Here is an 18,782-nt window from a genome sequence, read left to right on the forward strand (position 1 = left end):
TGAGTGAGTGAGTGAGTGAGTGAGTGAGTGAGTGAGTGAGTGAGTGAGTGAGTGAGTGAGTGAGTGAGTGAGTGAGTGAGTGAGTGAGTGAGTGAGTGAGTGAGTGAGTGAGTGAGTGAGTGAAACAACTTTATTCGGTCCACAATAGACGCGAGTAAACTCAACGCCACCTGGAGGATTAAAAATTAATCCTGCAGGATCCATCGGTAATCAGATTGTCAAAGACAACGTTATAGCATCTTTCATACTTGCTGGAATTCCATTCAGTGTTAGCGGTAACTTTGTAATTATATAAACCACTCAAAGTACGAAGCGGGGACCAGCGCGCGACTCATCTGGGAAGTTAGTGGCACGTTGTACGCGGTGGCTCACTCGCTCATGAAAAATCCCCGCCGTTCGCTACTCCCCAGATATCCCTTTCCACTCTTTTGCCCTGCACCCTCTCTCATTGTGCTGTTAAAATCGCGGTCGATCAAGCTTTGGAGGACCAGACCGTCGCGACGACTTGCACGTGCAATGTAGTACATACGTATGCACTGTATGCACTGTTCTCTCGTCTGAGAATTTGTGGACTTGTATTACACTGGCAGTGCTTGCAATATCTACATTGTGTCCTTTACGATGCACTTTTCTCTCTCGTGACAGTATATTGTGAGTCTTCACTGTATTTGTAGCTTTTGTGACACTTAGGTGTCATATTATAATGTATCGCATGTCTTTTGACAGTTTGTGCATCTGTATTGTGTCTGTAGGGCATGTTCCTCTTATGTCATCTTATAATCTGTTATTTCACGATACAATTATTTATGTTTGTGATATGGCATGATGCATTTCCATGTCACCCATCTGAAAAATAGCATCCAGCATTATCTGGTGGTGCCAACGCAGGCTTATTTATCCACGTCAAAAAGAAAAAGAAAGCTAGCGCATAAATATAAGGCGTTGCGTACGATTGCATTTATATGTTTTTTTTCCTTCTTTTTTCCTCTCCCATAAATCTTAATGCATGCTTATTTTAATGGAATGCTTCTTGATCAATACATTTTGATTAGACTATAGAGGGGGTGGTCCCGCCGCGGCAGGCTGTTGCCGCACGAAAATTAGTATATCGTCCCGTTGGTAAGTGTACCCTGTCAGCGAAAGGCTAAACCACTTTCCTGTGCGTCCGATCTTCTATCGACCACAGCTCAGCGGCATAATTTGATTAGCAACGGATCGTAAGCACAGTTCTACGGAGCATCATCATCAGCCTATTTTATCCCTACTGCAGGACGAAGGCCTCTCCCTGCGATCTCCAATTACCCTTGTCTTGCGCCAACCAATTCCAACTTGCACCAGCGAACTCCCTAATTTCATCACCCCGCCTAGTTTTCTGCCATCCTCGACTGCGCTTCCCTTCTCTTGGCACTTATTCTGTAAACCTAATGGTCCACCGGTTATCTATCCTATGCATTACATGGCCTGCGCAGCCCCATTTTTTTCTCTTAATGTCAGTTAGAATATTGGGTATCCCCGTTTGCTATCTGATCCACACCTCTCTCACTTCCTGTCTTTTAACGTTATCCCTAACATTGTTTGTTTCAATGCCCTTGCGCGGTCCTTAACTTATTCTCGAGCTTCTTTGTCAACCTCCAAGTTTCTTCCCCCTACCTTAGCACCGGTAGAATGCTTTGATTGTACACCTTTCTTTTCAGTGATAGTGGTAAGCTTCCACACATGATCTGGTAATGTATGCCGTATGCATTCCAACCCATATTTATTCTTCTGTAAATTTCCTTCTCATGATCGTGAGTAATTGACCAAGATAAACTTACACTTTCTCTGTTGAGCAGTTCTCGCGCAAATCCTCTTTGTTGGTAGTCCTCGTCGAGCCATGGACACTGGCAAATGTACTGCCTAATTCTAGGCTTTCGCGGGGGCCTTCAAAACCAAATACACATTGCGAAACGGCAGCATGATATAAATATGTGAGGCTGCATGGCGGTCGGCTGAAGGTGCCATCTGAAGGAAAAAAAAACAAAAGGAGAAAAGAAAAGTAACGCCCCCATACAAGGCGTCAGTGTCGACGCGAGCCAGCGAAAGCGCCAACGAGCATAAGCAGCACTTGCTTCTCCTTCATAGAAAAGAGACTTGAAAAGCACTTGTCATTGAAAGACTTCAGATCGTGGCGGAAAACAGGGCGCAGATTCAATCTCGCGCGCTTCCGAATTCCTTAAGCCTTCTTTTCAAGCTCATTCCGACAGCTTGGTTCTGGCGAAGGGCAGCGAGTAATTGAATAGTGTGCTTCGCGATTGCCACGAACTACTTGAAGCGGGATCGACGAACACTCGGAGCGGGAAAGGCGAAAAGAACGGCTGGAAATAGAAAGGTCGTAATGGGACTTCCCTGTAGAAGAAGTGCCGTATTGAGTTACCTCAGCAAAAAGAGAAGATAAAGAGTATGGCAGAAGAAAATGTGTATGCTTGAAGAATGCCTAATGGTACATCTGAAAGTAAAATAATATCCTGGCGATGTTCTATTGATAGGACGCAATAGAAAGACTGAGCGAAGTGTATACCAGAACAAAAGGAATACGCTTAAAGTACAGGAGATTCGTTTACTCGTGATTCACGTGCCGGTTTCTCGCTTGTTCCGTTTGCTTATGAGTGGTATATATATTTATTTATTTATTTATTTACTTATTTTTTTTATTTTTTTATTACCTTATGTTTTGGGACAATGTGCATTTCAGAGCATAGCTCTAATTTCGTTTCCGCAGCAAGAGCAGCCTGAAGTCCCGTCGATGCCAGCGCGAGTGAAGCCCAGCGCAGGTTTCAATCGCGCATGCTGCTGTGTAAAGGCAACAGTACGTGAATAAATATGGCTTCCTGTAATAACACTTTCCATCTCCTAATATCAAGGCATCGATAAAGATAAACTATCATTCGCAGCCAACGTCGTTAATTTCTGCGAAGATTTTCTTTCGCAAACGCGGCCCTAACCGCAGGCTTCTCCCAGGTACTGTACAGCGTAATCAACGTTACAGTATCGAGCGGCGCGTCGTGTTCCTCAGTCACTTGCATACTGACGAAGTCGTATACCATTCTATCGGAAGACGTGCTATGAGCAGGGGAAGTGGGGGCGGGATGGAGGCGGGACATCAGCGCATCTTGGGAGTTTCTGTGAAGTTCTCGTCTGGCGTAGTTCGACATAGGCATTGCATATTATACTGCATTTGTCCTGCAAAAAGGCAGGCTGCAAAAATATCTTCGTCACAGTTAGGTCGGCGCTAACACATTCCTGCCAAGTAGATAAGTGGAAATATGTTCTAGTACAACTTCTTTATGGCCTACTGTGTTAAACATACTCCTAAGAAAACAGTATTGGTTGTTGTTTGTACCGTCTTATATGATCCGTGTCTTTTTCGGGCTGCCTTTTCCTACAAGTTCATAAGTGGACTTTTGGCAGGCCACGCGCGGTTGTTGTAGTGTTGTACAGACTGAAATATAAAGGTGTATGTATGTATGTATGTATGTATGTATGTATGTATGTATGTATGTATGTATGTATGTATGTATGTATGTATGTATGTATGTATGTATGTATGTATGTATGTATGTATGTATGTATTACTGAACACAGAGCCACCAGCTGCCGCCCCCAGCACTGCTGTGGCTGTGCAGTGGCACGGAAGAGATGGGGACGGCGTTGTCTCAGACTAAGGTATAACTTTACGAGGTTAGGCAGAGATAGGTATAATGCTAATCAGTTCCAATGGAATATCGTCATCATCATCTGCCTCTATGCCTTTGGGGTATTTTATGCCTACGTGCGGTAGGCATAAAATACCCCAAAGCGTAGACTCGTACGCTTTCCTAAATTTCCTCCATTTCGGACATTGCGCAACTCTCTAACATCTGTGCGCGTCGTTTTTCGTCATATCGATTCTTTCCTTTTTTTTTCTTTGCCCGTCTGCCGCTGAAATCGCGAAAGAGAGGCAGCGTTCCACCTTTACTGGCTCACGCAGTGCTGCGTTACGCGGCCGAATGCACAGGGCGCACTCTCGACGTCCTCACAAACGAACTCGGCTAGACCTGACTTGACCGATGAGGATCGTCCCCGTCGGCCTATTGCAGTGCGGTGGGGGCCCCGCGCGACGGTCCGACGCGCTGGCGCCCATAGCTGCAGCTTCGCCAAGTGTCTCGCGCGATGGATACCGTCGCTGACGTGGGGCCGCTCAGGGCGCACACAGTCGTCGATTCGAAATGGCGCCGTGACGGCTGCAGCCCCCCCCCCCCCCTTCTTTCCCGGTTACACGATTCGAGCGGTGAGACACAGCGGCGTTTGCAATCGATCAGAGCCAATCGATGTGCCAATAGGGACGCCCACCTCTTGCGCCCTGTGCCGACTCGATGGTATATACACCCTGTCTGTCTTCGTCTCTACTTCTCCCATTCATTTTCTGTTTATCGTTCTTTCTGATTATATCGCGCGTCGCTGTTCTTCTTTCATTGGGGAAAAAGAAAGAAACACGGCCTCCGACGCACACGTCTCTGTCACTGTGGCGGTTTATTTTTGACCAGCTGTTGCTCCGTAAACAGCCGTCTTACACACGCGGCACAAATCGAACGCGCATTGTGTCGGCAACGAGGAAACGCTGCGGCGCTTGACACCAGCTGTGACCAGCAAGGTGCTGAAACTAAAATCAAAACGCAAGGGAGTTTGTGTGTGTGCGTGTGTGTGTGTCGGAGGGGGGTGGGCGGCGAGTTGTATTAGCTGTTAGAGGGAGACGAAATGCTGTTGCCTCTAGTAAGTAGCCTCGGATGTTGCTGTTGTTTTCGAAGACCCATATCGACAGCTCTCTATAGGGTTATGGGCGAGATGTTGCACATTTGCAGACAAAGGGGAAAAAATAAAACAAATCTTTAGATTAGGGCCTCACAACGCGTCCAAACTTGAAATACTCGAAAGCAGCAGCCCTGCTTTGTCAGTTGGTCTGTACGTACTATAAAGATACGTTTATACCGCTTTCGTGGAGTGTAGCCGAGGGAGAGAAATACAACCCTTGATGTGTATTTATTCCGCTCACCCCTACAACGAAATGAGGATGTGCATATATCAGGAGTCGACATTTCGGCGTATACACTTGCGTTTTGTAATCCGGCAATGCACGAGAAAAGATTTAGTTTACAGAAAGGCAAAGAGGTGGGCTTATGTGCGCCGTAATCTACACGTTTAAGCTGACCATGGCGTGCCATTACGTATAATTTAGTGAAACGCATATAACTGCTATTAGTACATGCATGCGTGAACGCAATATGATTGATTGATTGATTGATTGATTGATTGATTGATTGATTGATTGATTGATTGATTGATTGATTGATTGATTGATTGATTGATTGATTGATTGATTGATTGAAGTAAAAGTTCTGTAAATAAGGTGGTCCTATATAAAGTTTCCAAGAGCATGACATCTTGATGCCGCTTTAGAATGCGAAAATGGCGTAAGAGCTAGAGAGTCCACAATAACCAAAAACAATTAAGGATAAAAGCGACTATGATTTCCAATGTGGTGTAGAGACACTAGATAACGTGTCTAAATCAGGTTAGGTAGCACGGTGAACTTTATCGGCCCCGTTATCGGCCCCGTACGAAGAATTTATTTTTGGCCTCGTTTGCACTGTACGTAATATTTTTGCGCTAAAACAAAGTTATGTGGCGTGCGGTATGTCCAAACCTCTGTTTAGTGTTTTTTTCGTGAACTCTACAAACTCTGCCGCCTACGTAAGAAAAGATTTAAATAGGCCAATGCCACGAAAGTGAACAACACGATGCGTCTGCGTAACACCCCCAAGGTAATACATGCGACGATCTAATTAAAGAAATGTCATAATTTGAATCTTCTACGTTTAAATTCAATGAATAAAGTGACTATTGCTGTGGATAGATGGCACGCAAGGCTCAGCGCAAAAGCTGTCAGCGTTACTCGTCAAATCTATGAGCATAGTGGCGATGACGACGTGTGTAAGCGGCCAACAAAAGAGGCCTCGCGCAAGAACAACAATAAAAAGAAAGAAAGAAAAAGGAAATGAAAGAAAGGAAAAGAAAGAAAAAGTGAGCGAAGACTGACGAGCGTATTTTCAAGTAACAAGATATAGATAAAGAGAGACATCAGCAAAAATAGAAAGCGAAGCAACCTTTTGGTGAGCGCGCGGTGAAAAGCAAACAATGTCTCCCTCCCGCGACAGTGTTTGCTTACATGTTGCTTCAGCCGGCGAAATCCGCGATATACAACATACATTCCTGCCGTGAACTTAGATTCCGTTGGAACGTCGTCCCCCGGCGCAAGCTTTAGTCAACCGCGTGGGTGTAACAAACCGCGACCCCCTCTGCTAAGGCACGCGTGCTCTTATCAACCCCTCCCCGGCCTACCCAATCTAAGACCAGGAAAGCTCGATAGGGTGTGCGCGGAAACGCGTAGAAGGGGAAGGGAGAGATAGATAGAGGTTGGCGAGTTGCACGGAGCGTTATTATTATACCTCGTTGATCTCTCCGCATCGAGGCACCACCGCAGTGCTCAGGGTCAGAAGGCCCATATATCTCGTCTCATTTGCCTGATAGTCGGCGGCCGGGGCAAAAGGATGTCGTGCGTGCATGCGTGCGAGGCCGGCGTTAGAACGCGCGCTCAGTATACGACGTCGTCGTTCGCGAAAGGACGCGGCGGGGGAGTGGCCGTGAGTACACTCCACTGGAAGGGAGAGGAGCAGGCCGCACGCACGACGCTGTCGAGTCGTAAAGGGAGCAAGCTTTCGCGGGCTTCCAGGGAAATCTAATGCGTCCCCCGTTCGCCGGCGGTCCTGGAAGCGAACTGGGCGGGGATGCGCCGCGGGTTGCACGCACGCCGGCGAGATGCGAACTCCTATTAGGAAGGAAACGCAGCGCGGTTCACAGCACCGCGGTTTGCGAGCGCCAACGTTTGCGCAAGCTGCGAGCGAGAAAGTAGGGAGGCTATCGCGCTAAGCCTTCTAAACGCGCGCTTTCGCGCGTTTAAAAGTAACAGTCGCGCTGTTCTTGAGAGGAGTATAGAAATTCGGAAATACATGAGTCACGTGGACGTAGTCACGTAGTTCTCTATTGCAGCTTATACAGCTATGATCGATTGCATGTGCTGTTCATGACGTTCCAAGCAACGCGATGGTGCATACTTTTTTATTGTATGTATACATTTAGGAACAAAGGTATTCACTTAACGCAATTGATCAGCATGAAAAAAATATCTCAAACGTCCGCGTAGTGGACGACTTTGCTTGTATAGAGCTAGTATACGTCGAGATTCAACTTTGCTCATCGCGGTTTCGAAGGTCAATCTCACATAGGGAACACAAAGTCCATCAACATTCATGGCTTACCCGTATCGTGTTCGCCGTGGTCACGCTTTTCAGTCGCCGCGAAAGAATCCGAAGCGCAGCTTGGCCTTCTAGGAACACACGCTCTCCCACTACACATTCGTGAAGTCGGAATGCTTTACGTGCAATGTCGCATTTTCGATGACGTAACGTACACACGCAGCCCGCTCGGCTCTTTCGTGAAATTAAGCGGCGCCTGACGCAACCGCAAGAAAGCTTTCGCGTCGACAGCGCACGGACGCGACGCGGTCTGACGCGCACGCATACCTCTCGACTAAACAACGGCATCGGCACGCCTTCGAATGCCGCGGTTTGCGTGGCATTCGAAAGGTTACGTGCCTGCCGGAGCCCTGCCGAGCGGCGTGCTCAACAAAGGACACTTCATCTTTCAGAGACATGCAGATGCCTGCTCACGAGGACGCCATCTGTGAGGCAAAAAACGAGACGGGTGGGATCGCGTTGCCCTGTAAGCGCCTCTTAAACAGTGGCTGCGAATGGGAGGAAGTTCGGAACGTGGATGTTTGTTTTGGAGCGCGAAGTTTGAACGTGGCGCACGATAAGTTCAACGAAAGAACACAAAAGGCACGTCAAACTGGGATATGCATGTCTGTCAAACGAGTGGTGTCTCGAGAATGCGGCAAATGCTCCGACGCATTTCACGCTTAGTGGGAATAAACACCGTAACCCTCCTTTCTCTGCGCATCGCAGCTCGATCGAACATCCCATCCTCCTTTCTCTACAACGGGAAGACCTGGATTGTTCCACCGGAAAGAGCTTGCATGCGCAACCCGCTGCCCCGCTGCAATGGGGACGCACATATCATCCATCCAGCCGTCCGTCGCAATAGCTACGCACTGCCCTCCAGGTGGTCCACATAAACCTCGCCACCTGGCATAGACAAATGGATTCACCACCGAGACCGGGGACACAATTTCGCTCTCTTAATTCTTTTATTCGTTTTCTGCATCTACTAAACTCTTTCTCTTTCTCTTTCTCTTTTTTAATTACTTATCCTTTATTACACTTGATAAGTAGCGTCAGGTCGGAAAGGAAGAGAGGAAAAAAAAAAAACTATTGCATGCCTGTAGTGGATGAGTGTGTTACCTCAAATAACTGCTTAAAATTCTTTTTTTATTCTTTCTGCATTAAACATAAAATATATTCACTTCTGAAGTACAGCACTACATTTGGCCATAGAGTGAATTGATATTCGAGCTTCATATGTCTTACCTAATACAGGGATGTCAGAGGAAGGGGAAACAGTCTTCAAGAACGCGCTAATACATTCGTGCGCAAAGCACGCGGCGCTGCATTCGAAGGGTAAATTTTCGTTTACGTCTTCCACAAATGCGTCAGTGCCAAAAAAGAGGGAAACAAATGTTACGAAGCGGAGCGAACTGTCCGTTCTTGCTGTTATGCTTGCAGTTACGGCGGACACGTCGACATTCACTTCTACAGTCACAAATGACTGACAGGTAATTCGTTTTGAAACAACAAATTCTGCAGCTGCTAAATTTGTGATAATGATCGGAATGAGTAATTTCAATATAGATTTCCGCAAAACGTATACGTTGCTTGCGGTGATCTAGCCGATTCATAATGCCGGCGTTAATTCCTTCTTTAACGACTTGCCGGAGGAGAAGGAACATAAGAAAGAAAGAAAGAAAGAAAGAAAGAAAGAAAGAAAGAAAGAAAGAAAGAAAGAAAGAAAGAAAGAAAGAAAGAAAGAAAGAAAGAAAAGACGCTTCTTGTTACTCGCGCTTGCATCCGGCCTGCAGGCGCAAATTTTGTTTCCCGCGTATTATGCGGCGCATTGCTCGTGCTGCGTGCGTGTTCGAGCCACGGAGGGAGACGCGGCGCGCTCCAACGCAATTAGCCGACGACGGCCGTCTTCCCCGAGCAACGCGTTGCCGGCAGCGAGGCGAAACAAAGTGGAATTGATAGCCGCCCGGCGGGCCCCCACCGCCGCTAGCAAGAAATAACGCCGCGAACCGTGAGGCATAAAGCCCCATGAACATCAGGTTCAGCGGGGGTTAACACGACTGCGGAGTCAGCGCGCCGATCGGCGTCGGCATCTCCGACAGCCCTCATCGCTATTTGGAACCCGAATGGATCGGGGGGGGGGGGGGGGGCGCGCACGAGGGTGACGTTGATAGTTAGGGCAGAAGCTAGGCGAGGCGAGGAGGAAGGTTGTTACGCAGGAGTGAGGAAATCTCCGCATCAGCACCTCATTTCCATAGCCAGCTGCTGCGCCTACTGCTGCCGCATTGGTGCTGTTTGTCGGGTTTCTTCTTTCGTTGCGGCGTGATGCTCTGGGCGCGAAGGAGAACGCGTTCCTCGCCGCAGCGGTGTGGGCCGCCTATTGATCTGCCGGTGGCCCCCGCGATGCGATGAAGTATTGCTCATCGCCTGCACTCCGGAAACGCCGCACGAAATGTGTCCTCCTCAGCCCTTGCCCCTCCTCCCTCCTTTCTTCCTTTCCTAGTCACTTCTCTCGAGCACGTTCGGGAACTCTGCAGTTTGATGGCGCATACGCGAAAAGGGGTTCCCTGACTTATCCGATGCGTTTCCAAAGTATGCGCGCGCGTCTTTTACTACATGCCACGAAAGAAATCTGTGCAGTGCAGACAGGTCTACTCATTGTGGCAGCGGATGAAGAATGACGTGCTCGTCCACTGTCTGCCGCTAATCGTCCCATGTTTGACGCAAGTTGGATGGGAGATTCTCAGATATAGATGAGGCGCCGTGCTATGGTGGTGCATCTGTAATCGGAACGTGCGATGAGGCCTTCCCTTGGTACTTGTTCTTTATTGGCTGACGCGATCCGCAGGTTTAACTACACTGCACCGATTTAGTGAACCGATGAAGAACGACGATACGTGGAGTGCGCTTCTTTCTGTTTCTTTTGTTGTTGTTGATCAGCTGCTTTGGAAAGGGTCATTCCGTCACACATATTTGGTTGAATTTTACTTTACCTTTTTTTATTGAAATGAATAATAGGAGAGGTTTGTGTGCCTGATCACGAAGTCATGAGGCGGAACAGCTGCATTGGCACTGATGAGGCTCCTCCGCTGACATTAGCTACGCTTTTTTCGCGCTAAAGTTCGCATAAAACTAAGACGTTTTGCAAAAGGTCAACGCGTGCTGCGAGAACGAGAATGCCATTTGAGCTCATTGCGGGCGGAATGCATAACCCCTGCACCTCACTCGCCCCCCCTCTCGCCCGTATACGCTCTCTTTGCAAGTCTCTCGTCTTCTACCCCCCCCCCCCCCCCCCCAAAAAAAAAGAAGCAAAACATCAAGAGAAGACGCATTCTCAGCGCCACCGTCATATACGCTCTGACGTCAGATGCTGAACGCTCGTGTGGAGAGTCGCTCTTCGCCGCCCCACAGGTCATTCCGCACGTTCCGCATACGATGGCCAACGAAAGAGCGAGCGTGAAACCAGAAAGAAAAAGAAATGTTCTTTCGCACGAGGCATGAAGCCAGCTGCATGCGGTTGAACAAAGGTTATGCACGCGCACACGTCAGTGCCGTTCTCTTTTCACCTTCCTTCATTCTTTATTGGTAATGCAGAGAAAACTGGTACCTGCCGTGGTTGCTCAGTGGCTATGGTGTTGGGCTGCTGAGTACGAGGTTGCGGGATCGAATCCCGGCCACGGCGGCCGCATTTCGATGGGGGCGAAATGCGAAAACATGCATGTACTTAGATTTAGGTGCACGTTAAAGATCCCCAGGTGGTCGAAATTTCCGGAGTCCTCCACTACGGCGTGCCTCATAATCAGAAAGTGGTTTCGGCACGTAAAGCCCCATAACTTTAGTTTCAAAACTGGGCTGTTTTTTATTGGTTGCGTCATGGAATGTGGTTTCAGCCACAACTTGTATGAATTGTAAGGATTCATTGTAAAGCCCCTGTCGCTTTTCCTTCATTGCCAAAGAAAACTGTGCGCGAGTACTGTCAAGTCGGGCGTGTTTGTTGACGGAATGTCCAAGATGGAGGCTGAGCAGACGTAGGAGGAAAAGAATTGCGTATGATCTTTATGGGGGAAACCTCAGATAATCTTATGGCTGGTTCTGCTTAGTGTATTGGAGCTAACGTCACTTAGTCAACGGGATATATCCTCTGGCTAACCTCCCTGTCTTTCCTCTGTCTTTCTTTCTCTCTCTTTTAAAGGTAGCTGATAGCTACACCCGCGAGCAAATGTATACGGGCCACGGGCTGGCTGAAAAACCTAATGTCTTCATTATTCAGACGCAGTAACTAAAATTGACGAGCGCTTTCGAAAGTTCGCCACTGCCAAGTTTATTCTGCGTTCCTTATTGTCCCACTGCCTTCATAGACGGAGATAAAAATCATCTTTATCGCGGAATCTCTACTCCGTATACATTTTGCTCACGGCTGTATCCTTCAGGGTGTAAGGAGAGCCTTACCGGGCAACGAATATCGGCGTATTCAACATGCGAAAGCGAACCTCCCTTCTCCGCTTATCGTTATCGAGTTTTTCTTTCGGTTTCCCTCTTGCCCACTGCAAGGTAAATACCCACAACGGGAGCCAGAACCTGCACAATTCGGATCATCAGATCCAGTGCTAAGGCTTCTGACGCTCTGGTTTCTCATTCTCGTGCCTTTCTAAGAAATGGGAGCACCAGACCCTGGTTCCTTTCAGTATAGAATGCGGTACCACCTACACCGTATTTAACACAACTCTCAGTTTGCTTCATGCAGCATGATTAATATTGTCACAATATAACAGTGTTTCCTTTTTTTTTTATTGGGGTAACAGCGCCCAGAGAATGTTTGGTGGATGCAGTTGGTTTCCCTCGAGAAGCATGGCAAATTCCATGCAGCTGACAGTCTCCAGATAGGCGTTAACGTACTCCGGAAGGCAATTTAATATACTTAGAAACAAATGCCTCACTAAATTTTAAGGATAATACTGGAAGAACATATCACACCCTGCGATGGTGGCGCATCAAATGCATACTTTTAGGTATCCGACAAGGAAATTCACTTCGAATTCATTCGGTTCTTCGTTGACAGGGAAACAAGAAATTCACTATATTACTTACATTAGGCATGCACTTCCTGTGGAAAACATTAGGATCTTCTTAACGTACGCACAATTTTCCATGTAGGGAATGGAAGAATTAAGAGGAGTGAGAACTTTAATCTGAGAGCGGTTGTAGGCAGTTGAATAAATAAAAGACAAATAAAAGGACAAATAAAAGGCATGCATGGTAATAGAAACAGCAAAAAAGCATTCGACTGACATGGTCAGAATTGACAGAAACTAATATATTCCCCAATAAAACAACAAACGTTGCTAAATATTTTAGTTCAATTCCCTTGTCAAGTGAGGTGCGGCTGAACAAGAAGAAATGTTCAGCTTCTCGCAATATAAACGCCCATATGATAGTTATTCGTTTCGCGCATTCTTGCAAATGATTTACTGATGGCGTACACAATTTCTTCTTATTTATTATTTATTGGGTTATTTGTATGTCCACAACGCATGCAAAAGAAATTTCGCAACGTTGTTGCTTTCATCTAGGTTAGTTCTTGTCTGTAACAAAAATAGAAAAAGAATAACGAATGCAGTCAGCTAGACATGGAGTCTGTGAAAAGAAACATTTCTTGTTTTCTTTTGTGAGCGGAGCGACGGCTACGCAGCTGAGTCCTCTAGAAATTTACTCAAAGTAGAAATAGCCTTGTGCACAACACAGCTGCAAACGCCGCGTATGTGACCTATTATTGTACAGCAACCGTATAGTTCCTACATACATGCATGTGACTGGCGCAAGCACCTCAGCGCACAGTGTCCATGGTGAAGTTAGTGCCCGCAGAGAAACTCCAAGCCAAGTAAGAGCAGCGTCAGCACACGTTGCACGGTACTACAGAGCTCAACGGGTAACAGTGCCAGCAGCTAAGATAACTGTTGAGGCGAAAGTCCCGGAAACGGCGCATTCCAGCAGTCGCACGCCGCAAGAAGCATTGTCTTCGTAGGCAAGGTTCGCCAAAGCAGGGTACAGTGAACGTTAACTAGTGAAGCGGCGTTGGCGCGTGGGATCATTAAGGTGCTACCGGAGACAACGAGCGAGAAACAGGAAAAAAATTGAGAAGTGTGTGTGTGTGTGTCTGTGTGTGTGTGTGTGTGTGTGTGTGTGTGTGTGTGTGTGTGTGTGTGTGTGTGTGTGTGTGTGTGTGTGTGTGTGTGTGTGTGTGTGTGTGTGTGTGTGTGTGTGTGTGTGTGTGTGTGTGTGTGTGTGTGTGTGTGTGTGTGTGTGTGTGTGTGTGAGAGAGAGAGAGAGAGAGAGAGAGAGAGAGAGAGCGGGGGGGGTCGGGGCGAGGGAGTATGAAGCAGAGCAAAAAGAGGGGCAACAACCGCAAGAAGAAGCAACGTCGACGGCGGCTCCAGTGAATGTCTCGGAGGATGGATGTCCCCTGTTAGCGTCGCCGACAATGAGAAAGGCGGGCGCGTGAAAAATGGCCGACGCCCACTTGAAGGACGTGGGAGAGGAGGCAAGCGAAGCATCACCCTGGCGCGGCGTGGGCGTGCAGCGTGGCGTCGGGGATCCTGGAGCTCTTCGCCGTTTCCTTGCGCGCACTCTTCGGCTCGCCGAGACTGCAGACACACTATCCCTGGGATTACATTCTGCGTGGAGCGGCCGTCACTCATTCTGTGCCGGTGCGTTTGTCTGGGTGCCTGTCTGCCTCGCTGCCTGTCTGGGAAATCTCCCAGCGCCGCAGCCACGTCGTCGCCCGGTCGGGTTGATGCGCGCTAATTAGGCGTGTTCACCATTTGTCTCCCTACCGAGAAAGGAGCCGGTGCCAAGGAGTGCACCTGCATTTCTCGACACTGAGGATCGGGACTGTGTCCGAAGACGCGCCTGAAAGGAAGATGACAACTGAAGGAGAGCTGGGCTTCTCCGGCCCAGTAGGAGTTCGACAGCCTGCAGTGTGTGATCAAACTGTCGCGCACTTCTCTCGAGGGTGTAGACTCATTTGACGTGCGCATGAAAGTGAACGGTATCTCAATGTGTGCCAGTTGTTTCTTTGGTTTGATAGACAAAAGTGATTCTACTTTCCGTAAGCAAGGCAACTTCGCGCAGAAAGTTATATCTGCGCGGCTCAAGTTTATAATGTCTACGGGATTAGATGAAAGACTTGGAGAACGCTGCCTGGTATACGGCTGGATTGCGTACCCCAAAATTTACCTCGTTTTTACCTACTGTTATCGCATCACCCCGCGCGGAGTAGTCAACCAGAACGACGTGCCTGCCTTTCTGTACATCCTTTCTCTGTCTTTTTTCTTCCTGTCTATCCTTCCCCCTTCCCTCCTCGCCAAATGTGGTTTAGCCAGACGGGCGTGACCTTGATTATCCTCCCTACATTTCCTGCTTCGTTTCTTTCTCTCTCTATTCCTCTCTACAAGGGGACACGGTCTTGCTTAACATCCCTACCCCTTGTTGTAGGCGTGATGGGTAGCCACACTTGTTTGCACAAGTAATGCTTCCTTCCATTTCCCTTCCTCCCTCTCTCCCTTTCCCTTTTTCTTTTCATTCCTTAACGCCTCTTCCCTGCGTGGGGTAGCAAGCACGGACGCGCATCTCGTCGACCTCCCTGCCTTTCCCACTTCTCTATGTTCAGCCTTACCTTCTTCTTCGTCTCCATATCCTCCAACACAGTGTTGATAAATCTGGTTCGCGGGATTCGTGTGCAGTAGGAATGGCACGATATGTATACATTGACCATTTTTTTTTATATACTGGTGTAACAGTTTGGGCGCTATAACGTAAAACTATTGCAAACTTTTCAATTCCAATTCTGCTGTCAGCCCTCCACGATTGGTCAAAAACTTTTTTCGACCACCCCCACTTCACCTGTCTGTCACGCGACGTCACGAAAACCGCGATACCTCCCTATCTGATATGATGTGTACACACTGATTATGCATGATTTGACCGAAAAAAGAAAAACAGTTATTTCTGATTGGACGCCTTTTCGCCATTAGCCCCCTGCTATTGGTCAAAAGTTTTGGGGCTGCACCCACTTCCCCTGCCTGTCACACGACGTCACAAAACCGCGAAAACTCAACGCGTCAAAGTGACATGTACGCATCAAATACGCATTAATATGCCGAACAAAACTGAATTTTCTTCTGAATAGCCGCAGGCTGCCCAGTTCCGAAATGAATAAAAGATGGCTGCCGCCGATAGCTCAGGCGCTGGCTACTCGCACCTGCCGGAGAGCATGGGTTTATTTGCGTACGATAAGTCTTCTTGCGTGGCCGCGTAACGTTTTCGAGCACTTTCGGCACGTTTACGATCTCATTCGGCCAACTCTTCTCTGCTGAGGATCAGTTTTAGGGTCATTCTTAAGCTTCCGTTGCATGCCGCCGCGATTTTCGACCAGCCACCGCAAGCTAAGCAAGGAAAGCGGACCAATCGCAGACGGCGGCACCACCCTCTTCGTCTGGTTATCGCTATTCAGTGCACTGGCTCTGCCCCATCGAATCCCTCTCCACTTGAGCATTCTCCTCGCCTCTTGTCAGCCAATTAGATACGACAAGCCGCTCAGTGTAGGCAATGTTATTCGTTTTTCAAGCAAGCAAAAGTGACCTCCTATGAACGAGGAGAGCGTTTGATTGGTCTGTTCAGACAACCCTGCGGGTGACCGCCCGGTGCTTGCGTCGGTGGTTACGCAAATTCGACGTCAGGAGATTGGAATAAAAACATATTGGAATAGTTTTACGTTATAGAGCCCTTTGTTTCGTATTTAAATCCATTTTCGAGAACGCTTGTATACTCTCCGCTAGAGAATGCTGAGTCGGCTTGTATACCCATTCAGAGTGAATATCATGAAAGCCAACAAACAGACACCAAGGAAAACGTAGGGGAAATTACTTGTACTTACTAATCGAATTAAATAAATGATAAATTAATGGCGATGAAAGTGGATGGGAAAACAACTTACGGCAGGTGGGGAACGATCCCCCGGTTTCGCATTACGCGTGCGATGCTCTTTGTTGGTTGGCTTCTCATGATATGATTAATAAAAATTGGGCCCCTCGGCTAACCCCCTTTCTTCTCATTCAGAGTGAAGGTACTCTATCGTCCACTCCACTTGCAGCCCAATCAGAAATAACGTGCTCCATCGAATAGCACACAAACGTCCATACTTTTTACTGGAACGCTCGAGCACCGCACCCAGAGCCGAGGGAATTCATATTTTGGTGTCGATTCCTTCGTTTGAAGGACCATAAGCTATGCTTGTCGGGCAACGGTATCCCCCTGGACGCGTAAGACTGTTTTCAGCGCGGTGTTCTAAATCGAGCAGGTGCTTCGAAATTTGTTTTTATTAGCTTTGGAGCGCGGTCCTCGAACGAACCTTTATATAAGCGATGTTTAATGCAGAACGCGCTCTGGACTCCAAGAAAATAATATGCCAATGCTCGCTTTGGTCTTCAAGTGTATTGTTTACGACGAATGGATGGAGACAATGAGGACATCGAGAGCGGTGCGTGCAGTAAGCGCGCCAAGCACGCCCGCCTTTCCGCTCTCGCGTGAAGAGCTTCCATGCCGTATATGCTGAATGCAAATGTTAAAAGAAATGCAGTCCTTCTGTTTCGCGCAGTTGCACGAATTTGAAACTTTGCCTGCGGGGAATGTTGCTTATTGTCATTGTGCCACACGTTCTTTGTGCCGTGTCTGCTCGCTTATTTACTGGTTTATATTTATTTGCGGCACCTCAAAGACTAAACAAGTGCAGTTTTTACACGAAGGGTGGTCATGTCACAATAATAATAATAATAATAATAATAATAATAATAATAATAATAATAATAATAATAATAATAATAATAATAATAATAATAATAATAATAAGAAGAAGAAGAAGAAGAAGAAGAAGAATTATTATTATTATTATTATTATTATTATTATTATTATTATTATTATTATTATTATTATTATTATTATTATTATTATTATTATTATTATTATTATTATTATTATTATTATTATTAAAGAATTATTGAGACCCTGCGCGTGTTGAGACAAAATCGAAGTGAATGGATTACCCTGAAGTACAGGACACGTTACATAAAACAGCCGTTAAGTCCTCCAATGTTTGGCTGATTATTAGGTAAGTGCTCCGCCGTTCCATGGTTGCTGACGTATTCTGGGCTTGTTGATATAAAGTGAGGAAGGTGAATCTCGAGTACAATATCGGTTCATAGATACATCATAACGGCGCTAAAGTACTTGTTCTGAGGAGGCTCCTCTCAACGTGAAGACAGGAACAGACGATATAACTGTGTGCCCTCACTTTTCATCAGATTCTCCTTCCGTGTAGTCCTAGAAAAAATAATAATAACAAATGGCCGAGTCCTGCTAACGGCTCGCAGTTGATGTCACAGGGGCGTAATCTTGTTGGCCAAGGCACGGAGATCTCTTGAAAGAGAGCGCTGATATATCGCAACAGGCGAGCATCGGGAGCGGGACGCATCAAAGTAAAGCATCCGAGACAACTCGATGATTTTAATGCGAGGACCCGGAAAGACGGAGGCATCAAAGTGATTTTGCTTTAGTCGTCTCAGACCTGTAGTGCGCGTCAGTAGTTTGTCTTTTTGATTTCGTGTTGTTAATTTGTAGGAAGTTTTCCGAACGCCTGTGTGCGACAACGCGTAAGCCCATGAGAAGTACGGCAAGATGTTTAGCGCAGCCATTAAAGCAACAAGGAAAGTGAGCGTGCTTTGGAACGTAGAAATACGATGAAGGGTATAGAAATGCTACGGCAGCTAAAAAACGTAGACTTAAAAGCGGGTAAGTGGATTGAGTCCGTAAGCTGAGGAGAGGCCATGTCAGCACAAATAAAGCACGCAGCAGCAAGGTTAGGCTGTCGTGCTTAGGGATAAGAAAGTTTCGAGGACGCTTAAGCTTCGCCTTTAAGAGGGGAACGCGAGAGCATTCAGAGATCGCTAACTGCTTCTCACGCTTCCCGGCCAACTGCAGCTTATGTAACCGTAATGTTTACCGGGAAACGCTGGCGGCGAACTCTATGCACGAATGTGAGCGGGCGAGCTTTCTGGTAGAAATATGGTCTCTTGCGTGGGCCGTGGATGCGCCGAGGCAAGCGCCATCTGGATTGTGTTGTTGTAAGGAACCGAGCGCAGTGCGCTATTCTGTGAATGGTAGAAACGCTGGCGTAGGAGTTTATGTTGGAATTTCCACGTAATAGAATTATGTTTTCTAGTATATTCAATTCGCAGTCCGACGCTATCATGTCTGTAGGTTGTGTTTAGGTTGTACATTACGATTTCGCGGACGCGTCTTACTCTGAGGAACACAATTAGCTCAGCAATGCCTCTGTGCCATGCGGAGGGCCCGCATGG

At 47.2% G+C, this 18,782-nt stretch overlaps 1 protein-coding gene across 4 annotated transcripts in view; it reads right to left on the minus strand.

Annotated features, from left to right (window-relative positions):
• The window catches only part of LOC142585677 (potassium voltage-gated channel protein Shaw-like), a 117,941-nt gene that overhangs the window by 74,924 nt on the left and 24,235 nt on the right, over nt 1–18,782 (minus strand). For 2 of the 4 annotated variants that reach the window (XM_075696618.1, XM_075696621.1), the window contains exon 1: nt 7,392–7,747. The exons of 1 other annotated variant lie outside the window; for it this stretch is intronic. The gene's annotated coding sequence lies outside the window, so the exon portion shown is untranslated. Of the gene's footprint in view, nt 1–1,814; nt 2,002–7,391; nt 7,748–18,782 lie in introns of those variants that run through there. One more of the 4 variants, XM_075696619.1, reaches the window with a different exon arrangement.

The sequence above is a fragment of the Dermacentor variabilis genome, chromosome 6, assembly GCF_050947875.1.
Source record: "Dermacentor variabilis isolate Ectoservices chromosome 6, ASM5094787v1, whole genome shotgun sequence".
Classification (NCBI taxonomy): domain Eukaryota; kingdom Metazoa; phylum Arthropoda; class Arachnida; order Ixodida; family Ixodidae; genus Dermacentor; species Dermacentor variabilis.